This window comes from Passer domesticus, chromosome 6 (genome assembly GCF_036417665.1).
Source record: "Passer domesticus isolate bPasDom1 chromosome 6, bPasDom1.hap1, whole genome shotgun sequence".
NCBI lineage: Eukaryota > Metazoa > Chordata > Aves > Passeriformes > Passeridae > Passer > Passer domesticus.
The window spans coordinates 50,458,619-50,467,719 of record NC_087479.1 but is presented as its reverse complement, the minus strand read 5'-3'; positions in this window follow the sequence as shown (position 1 = coordinate 50,467,719).

Sequence of the window (9,101 nt, the reverse complement as noted above, 5' to 3'; positions counted from 1 at the left end):
AGAATGCTAAGTACAATTATTGGGGTGAATACATGTATTTCAGCAATTCATATTCAATAAGAAGCCGGGCACTGCCCATCGGCCATTTCTGGCTTTAAAGTCTAAATGGTCAGGCAGTTTATTTTTTCCCATTTACAGCCATTCTCTGCTGAGAGACACCTGAGGCTCTGCATAATTGAATGTCAGCTGTATATCCATCTAATCTAAAAACTATTAGTCCCTCTTTTCAGTTTAACAAAGTTATGCAAGGGATTTCCCCAGACCAATGTTGCACACCACAGCACAAGCCTGACACATAAAACACTCAACTAGCCTTGGTGCTGGCTTTTACCTTGTCCTGGGTGTAGGAAAATTGGGTGAAACTTTTGATACATGGTTTTTGTGCTGACTGTTGTTTTCTTTTTCCTTAGGAAGAACTAGCTACTTTCTCACCTCAAGATTTATTCCTGTTATATCTTCTGTCTCGTTTCTCCTTAGGATCTCTGTGTGTACATCAATGCAATACACTTAGCAGTAGATATCCCAGTAAAGGAAAGAAGGCTGAGCACTAAGGAAGCAAGGGGGAATGCAAAAATCTTTTCCATGATGTGAAGGGATAGAAGCCCTTCACCACAAAACTGAGATGCTCAGAGCTGTAGAAGAAGCAGATTGTTATTGAAACTAGAGAAAAGCAGAGTTGTAAACAGTAATATTTTAAGTAAAAAATTGGTAGTTTTAAGGCAGTAAACATGGTAGAAGGAATAGCAAAGCTGCTAGAAGATTGTTAATGGCTTTGACTGAATGTGAAAAAGTGGAAGAAATTGCTTCCATTTTTAAAAGGTACTGTTCTGGGTAATATTACCCAAACTTGTCAGCTCTCAAGTAAACCCCAAACTTCTACTCCAGGAGAAAATCTATTTTGGAATTAGCATTTAAAAAGGACAAGTGTGGTTTCTAGTGTACTTTTATTTCCATTTTAATACATTGCCATTCTAAGAATACTTAGAGCTGGTGGAAAGTGTAACATTGGTGCAGGATATGTGAGTGGCACCAAGCCCAAGTTACTTAGCATTCAGTATTCATGCACGAGTGTCTATGTTCTTGTTTATGAGGCAATATCAGCCTGGCTGTAGTTTGGTTCTAATATTTTTAGATATCTGTGTGTGTTTAATTACTAAGTAGTTGGTTTTGGTTTTTTTTTTTTTTTTTTTTTTTTTTTTTAAATCTGAGTGCAAATGAAGTCTTGGGAGAGTACTTTGCAAGCAAAAGCAAAACCAGAAGAAATTTCTGAGAAGGAAAGGGGACAGGTGATGGTCTGCTCCTAGAGCTGACTCAGTTTTTGATTCAGGATCATTCACCAGGACATTGCTGCCCACACTGATAGAGCATCATTTTGAAATAACCCAAGTGGACTTCCACTGTGGCAATTATTTTTTCTCCTTCTGTTAGTGAAATTTAATTCATCTTCCTGAAAGCTTCCATTATCTGCAGTGTGAGAAAGGAGCAGAGCTAATGTTATTGCTTCTGACACTGAACACTGCCAAAAGCAACTTATATCAGGCAGTAGTAAATTTTGGTATTGGTTATCTAATCCAGCATTGTCATGTCTAATTAGCAGATTGAACATCTCTAAGAGGTGAAGAGTTTAAAACATGCTGGAGAGTTCGGATCTGTGCCTTTTTCTGGACTGAACTGTCTCAGAACAGGTGAATACTTATTAGAGATAAACTGGGTGCTTCAAGCCTGGCTTCACCCAGGCTGAGCACTGGCAGCTTGGTTCCAAACTGCTCACAATCCCTGCCTCAGCATGGTGCACACCTTTGCTGCCTCTTTACTGTTCTAAAAGGCACCACATCCTTTCCCTATTCTCCACTCTGGATGCTCCTCATGCCTTCTAAAATTCTGTTCTGCAGAAAATGTCCAAGGAGTATAGTACCCCTCTTTTTTCTTTTTCTTTTTTTTTTTTCCCACAGAAAGGAAATGATTCCCATTTCCAAATTACACCTAACATTGTCACACTTTCTCTGTGAACTTTCCAATCTCTGTGAGATTTCTGATTCAATGGAGTAATCAGAACCATTGCAACATTTATCTTTTCTTTCTATTCTTGGCTTCACCACAGCTCTTATTTTCACCAATTACTCTTTTGGCTGGGGCTGAGCTGTGATCCCAGCTAAATTATTAGTGTCACCTCCACGAAAGCAAATAATTGCCTTGCAGTCTGAGAGTGAAGCTCGAGGGCTTTAAAATCTGAACAATTTGTGTGTTTTCCAGCGGTGGGTGCTGAGGCAGCCTTGCCTGGGAGCTGCCTTGCCAGACCCCCCAGGTGTTCCCCTGAGAGGCCACCTGTCCCCCCAGAGCACAGAAGGGGGACAGGACAGCCAGGTTTGCAGTCACTAGCTCCTCTCCTCCTCCAGCTGTGTGATCCAGGATCTGGGTGTGCTGGAGAGTGCCACCTCCTCCTCTTCCTCCTCCTCTTCCTCCTTCTCTGCCAGGGCTGGCGGAGGCAGCAGACTTGTGGCAGGACCTCTGGAGACATGGAAAGAGGAGCTCACACTGGAGCAGGTCTGTTGGGAGGACTTGTGACCCCATGAGGCACCTGTGCTGGAGCAGCCTGCTCCCAAAGGACTGCACTCTGTGGAAAGGGAGCAATGCTGGAGCAGTTCACAAAGTGCAGGCATGGGAAAGACCTACACTGGGAAAGGTGGAGGACTTTCTCCTGTGGGAGGGGCTCCTCTCTGGAGCAGGGGAGGAGTGTGAGGAGTCCTCCCCAGGAAGAGAGAGGAGCTGCAGAAGCAGCATGTGATGGACTGACCACTGCTCTCATCCCCCAGCACCCTGCTGGGAGTGGGGACAAGGTAGACAAATTGGGAATAAAGTTACACCTGGGAAGAAGACAGCTGGGGGGGAGGTTGGTTTTACTTATTATTATTTAACTTTGATGTGATTGTAATAAATTAAATTGATTTCCATAAGTTCAGTCTGCTTTGCCCATGCCAGTGAGTGCTGAGTGATCTCTCCCTGTTCTTATCTCATCCCATGAACCTTTCATTATATTTTCCCTCCTATGTGCAGCTGAGGGTGGAGAGTGACAGAGTGAATTTGGTGGGCACCTGGAGTCTAGCTAGGGTCAACCCAGCACACTAAAGGAACATAATCATGTGGCTATTTGGAGCATTTATAGTTTTTTTGTAGCTTTGAAAACACTTTGAATGTCCCAACATATTGTGTCAGACACATTAATTTGCACGTTATTCTGCTGACATGCTTGAAGGACTGTTACAGGTCTTCACTGTCTTTGCTGTGGAAGGAGACAATTATTCTAGTTAGCATATGTGCCTAAAATAGTTGACTAAATAGTTTATAATTCCATTTTTAGCTCATGAAAGGACCATGATTTTATATGGAGCCATATCAAAGTGGTTATTTGTAGTGGGTAGGAATGGCCTATTGCTGGAAATGAATTCCGGAAAGTGCATCAGGGGAAGGATGAAAATCCTTGTAGTTCAGTGAATTCCATGTGGAAATTTTATTTATAATTTTATTTATGGAACAGTTGTTGTTGCTTAGGGGAACTTTTTAGCATGTCAGTCATGCTAGACAGGCTGAAGAAGACAGTGTTGCCAGGGTCATTCCTGAGTGTGTACCTTTTCCAAGGATGGTTTCCCTCTTAGTTAATGCATTCCTTCTTTATCATTCTGTAATTAAAGATACTATCTAAGAGTTAAATTAGTTATGAAAATTAATATTGATTGTTGTTCTTAATGCAATAGAAGAAGAGAATTACATAGAAAAAGGAAATGGTTCTGACCTTCATACTGGAAACAGGGAGTTTAAATGACAACTGCCATAGTTTTTGTTTAAAAGGCTTACACATAAGCAGATGAGAAACCAAATCATTTGAAGTACTTTATGTACATTGAAAGTGAGCTCAAAGATTTTTTTAATAAACTTTTTCCTTTGGCTTTCTCTAGTTTAAGCTTAGTCTTGGTAAGGTTGCACACTTCAGTGGACAAAAGGTTCGTTTGCATTATGTGAAGAAGTATTTGCTTCTTCTTCATGGCTTAGGTTTTCAGAAGAAACAAAATGTCTTTATTGCATCTTTTCCTAATAGACAGCAGCAGAGCGCTGGATTTGTAACTGTGCGTTTTAAAACCACATACATTTAGTATTTAACTTAATGAAGTGCCTTTGTGACTGAAGTTTTTGGTAGGATTTGTGTCCCTATTCAGTTATTCCGGTGACTTTCTCCTCAACAAAAGTTTCATTGCCTGTTTGTTATCACTTGTTAGATTTGCAGAAGCTGCACTTCATGGGCTGCCACTGGTGTCACTCACTGATGTGGCAGGAAGGATTGGAGGTCAAGCCTCTGCTCTTACAGAGACCTGTAATCTGACAGGTGAAGAACACTTCTAGTTCAGGTGCTTTTGATGATATGTCAAGACAAAATTAACTTGGGTTGTCTCTCCCAGCCAGCCAGCTTTAAGCTGATCAAGCTCCAAGAAAACTGCTTTTCCCATCAGGTTGTTGTGGGTTCTCTAGCTATGGACACCAGGATTATCTTTTTTCATGGCCAAATCCCCTCCCCAGCCAGGTGTTGCTCTCATATCAGAAGTTCAACCTGAAACCTGCTGGGTGTCACAAAGTACAGCCTCCAGCCTGCCACTTGTGCATCAGGTTCTTTTTGCTGTATACCATATAGTGACCTGATTTAGTATCCCTTAAGTCTCACAAGTCACTTTTTTCTCAACATTGCTCTTTCCAGTTTGGTTGGCATTTCTCTGGTGAGCTGAATCTGGTGAGTCTCAAGCTATGTCAAAGGAAATATAGTCTGGATATTAGGAAAAAGTTTTTTACAGAAAGGGTGATAAAGTTCTGGAGTGGTCTGCCAGGAGTCACCACCCCTGGATGTGTTTAAAAAAAAAAGAATGTGGCACTCAATGCCATGGTTTAGTTGAGGTGCTGGGGCATGGGTTGGGCTCGATGATCACTAAGGTGTCTTCCAACTTGGTCATTCTGTGAATTCTGTGAATCTCCTTTATAGCCCTCATAGAGGACTCTAAATTGATATTAATATAACGTGTACCTATAAAGTCCCTTTATATCACCACGAAGTATGAAATGGAAAGTAAACAAAAATCTAGATTAATATTTCCATGTCTTCATTTCAGTCTCAGGTCAAAGTTATATCTGGGAGGTAGAGAGGGAAAGGCATCACTTTCTGTTTTAGCAAGATTTTAGTGACTGCATTGGAATGAAAACTATAAACCTGCTCAAGTTAAGGGAGTGATTGGTAAATACATCTTCTAGAAGCTAGAGGGCACAGGAGCCACAGGAAGCCTCTGGTTTAACTCAGTTACCAGGAGAAGTGAGTGAGCCAGAGTAACTTTTGCTTCTTTTCACATAAAATGGCACTTGCTACTGAAGTTCAAACAGTTTTTTTTTCTCTTTCTGAAGAGAAGTGACTGAAAATCAGAATTGTCTTTCTGGATTTTAATAGTTTTGCAGATAGTCTAAAGGAAAATCAATTATTCGTATTGCTATTAATATAAATGAAGTTGCCAATATATACTTCCCATTTTTAATCCAGATTAGTTTAGTAATAATACATTTTTATGCAGGAGCTCCTATCATTAACCATTTACAGAGAACTACTAAAAACTGTTTTAATGGAAAAGGTCAAAGGTAAGTTCACGGGCAGAGGTGTGTTGCTATCAAGCCTAATAACCACAGATTTTAGATTTTCACTTGTCTAGCTGGTCTGGTAGAAGCATTTGAGTACTTTTCCTCATCCTTAAAGAGTATTTCTGTGGTAGTCCTGATGTATTTTATGTTACAAGCCTCGTGTCTTACCAGTGTAATACCTGTGTGAGAAGGACATTGGGAAACCTTTTGGTACAGACCAATCCTTATTTTGTTTGCATTTTGAAATGTTACTTACACACTTTACCCTAAGTGTGTAAGTGTAACAGAATATCCTGACCTGCTCTTTGGAAGACCTCCCCAAATTCCAGTGTGTTTTTTTTTCAGATCCAAGTAACCAGTGAGAGAACATTGCCAGTCTGCAAAGGTTACAAGACAGATTAATTTATGCTGAGTTTCTCAGGGCAGTTGTCTTTCTCTCTTAAGCAGAAAATCAGAGGTACTGTGAGTTTTTAGGACTCCTGCATCACAGAAAGAAAGGATTCCCTCCAGCCTTTGGGAATTCTACATTTTCCACAGGCTTTATGCCTAAAGTCAGATGCGTGTTGAACTACAGGATGATATTCTAGTAAACAAAACAGCACTGGTGGAGTAATGTAACTCTGCTGAATTATTCATTGGGTTCTGAATGATACAGAGAGAGGGAACAGCCCTGAAGGTGAGAGCAGTGCCAGGCACAGCCTTGTGCCTGTGCTGTGCACCTGGCCTATTTTCTCAGGTAAGCATCTGTAAAAATTCATGTCTTTGCATAAAAGGACTGGAGCAACCATGTTTGGTAGCTGTCAACCAAACTCATCTTGAAATTTGTGACTCATCTTGGAATAGTCAATCTAATTTCAAAAAACTCCACTAAAGTGCAGGCTCTAGTGCCATGGACATAACACTGAAAGCACGTTCAAGCACTTTGCTACAAATAAATGGTCTTCTACACATTTTTAAAGGAAGCACATCTTCAAAGGGAAGCACATCTCCAAGCATGTTGGCTGAAATCTGATGATGCCTTGTAGTCAATGTCTCACATAGCTACAAGAATACAGAATATATCAGCTAGGTTCCAAAAAAACAGTGTGTACCAGCAACACAATTTTAGCCCATGGAGCGTTTTCCCAGCTGGCCTTTGGAAGCTGAGGAGCAGCACAGCCTCATCCCAAAGTAGGCATCTCGAGGTGCATTACTCCCACTGCTGTCATGGTTTAGGAATGACCAGAGATGTGTTAATGGGAGTAGGAAATTGAAAGGAGGATGTCCAGCATGGGCAGAGGAGCTGGAGTGGAGAAAATTATGATGGTGAGGCCAACTGTATCTATAAAACAGAACTGGTTTTCCCATAAAAAATATCTGGAGGTTTAGTTTTGGATGGTGCTGAGAGGGAGTGTCTGCTGAAGCCTGCCATTAGTGATGGTGAGTGAAGCAGTGTTTCACTTGCAGCTCTGGAGGAAAGATTACATTGGGGGTGGGGGAAGGAAGAAACCCCTCTGTAGAATGAATTTAGAATCCAAACCTCCCACCTTCCCAAAAACAAATTAGTTTTCCAAAACCCCGCTCTAAACTTTGGTGGAAGCAATAAAATGCATTAGGTCATGATAATCTGGTTGCTGGTATCCACTCGTGGCAGAGAGGCACTGGCAAGGAGAATCATGCTGTCACTTCAAATTTGTGCTGGCCTTGAACGGGGTAGTGGTGCCAGGTGCTATGAGAAAATCCAAAACAGTGGGTAATACCACAGGGTTTGTGAAACACGAGTTATAAAATGCTGATTATTGGGTGCCATCTGTACTGTCTGCTCAGTGAGACAGAACCCTGAAAAAAAAAAAAAGAAAGAGTATTAACATATAAACAGGGCAGCATTTTGGACCAGGCAGTAATGATCCAAGGAATAGCTGGTGCACTCAAGTTTTCCCTAAGTGACTTTGCATCTAATATAATGTATTTTTAACATTATATTAATATAAAATCCTACTGTATAGTAATACACAGAATAATTTAACTCAGCTGATGTCCCCTTTTAATGTCTGGCTTGCTTCTGATGGTGGTTACTGCTAAGAGCTGTCATACTAGCTGAAATTTATCAAGAACAAGGTGCAGAGTTTGCTTCATCATCAGGTGTCATAGAATAATTTTTTTTCAACCTGTAATGTTTTAAAAATATATAATTTACAGTTTTTTACAGCATTTTTCTTCTTCACTAAAGACGAAGTACAGCTTATTAGGATGTCTTGTAATCTTAGAGTAAAATGTAGCAAATTAATCTGATTCATTATCATAAGAATCCAAAAAGTTATTTGTTTTGCTATTGGATGTCAAAGAATAGGGCTGTTGGAGAATGGGATTCTGCTTAAAGGCATTTTTTTTCCTGATAGCAATTTGTGGGAGACTGAGACATGGCTTCTCCTAACAGTGCAGGTTGAAATTCCATACAATATTATCAACTTTGTGCAGTGTAAAGCAGGCTTTGCCTTTCCTATAGCAGAGGTGCATCCCAGCTTGGACAACTCCATTTGGTGAGACCATGTTGCTAGACAGAGGCATTGAAAACCTTTAGTGTTGTTCCCCTGAAATTGTACATATTTATGTGCTGCCACTGTCAGAGGCCTCCCTGTTCCTGCCTGGTGTTTGGGGCTGTCTACTGGGTTTGGCACTTTTTATTCTCTGTGCTTAACTTGTAAGAGATCACAATTTATTGGGAGCAGGGAAAGTAATGGGAAACAATTAATTCTAAAAAATTATTACTCATGATTTCTCCTGCACAACAGGCTTGCAATTTTTGCCTTGATTTTCTGTGATATCTTTGCCTATAGGGCTGAAATAGGATGATGTTCAGTTCCTGCTTCTCTGAACTTTTGACTCTCTCACTGGCTCTTTTCTGTATGTTATTCCCCATCCAGTCCAGATGTTTCTGCACACGAGCCACCCAGCCATTCAGCTTGTTTTTTTTGGAAGGCAAAGACTTGATTTTGTCCTGTGGTGGAGGACAGCATTAGAATGTGGAGAGTACCCATTTTTTGTGGAAGGACTCCAGTGATTTGGGCATTCTTGCATGATTGGATGTGGTTACTGCCCAGCTGCTGCTTCGAGGCTGGCTGTGGCAGAGGCTGTGTGCTTTCTGTAGTGTTTCTTTGGCCTGTTTTGGGTGCCCTGTTATGTGTGCCTGGGACTGTAATGTGAGCTCATGGAAATCCCACAGGAATAGTTCTCGGGATCACTGGCCCTCTTCTCAGCCTGTGCTTGACTGATGCTGCCTGCAGCCTGCACTCCCAAGGGACCTTAGTGTTTTCAGCTCAAATTTGGCTCTTTCCCTCCCTCGAAGCATATGTTGACTTGTAGTATTTCTAAAAAAAAAGTTATGTGAAAACTAGTTGATCACTCTTCAGGTCAGATTTCTAAACTAGCTCTGCACTGAGCACATCTCCCTAAGATGA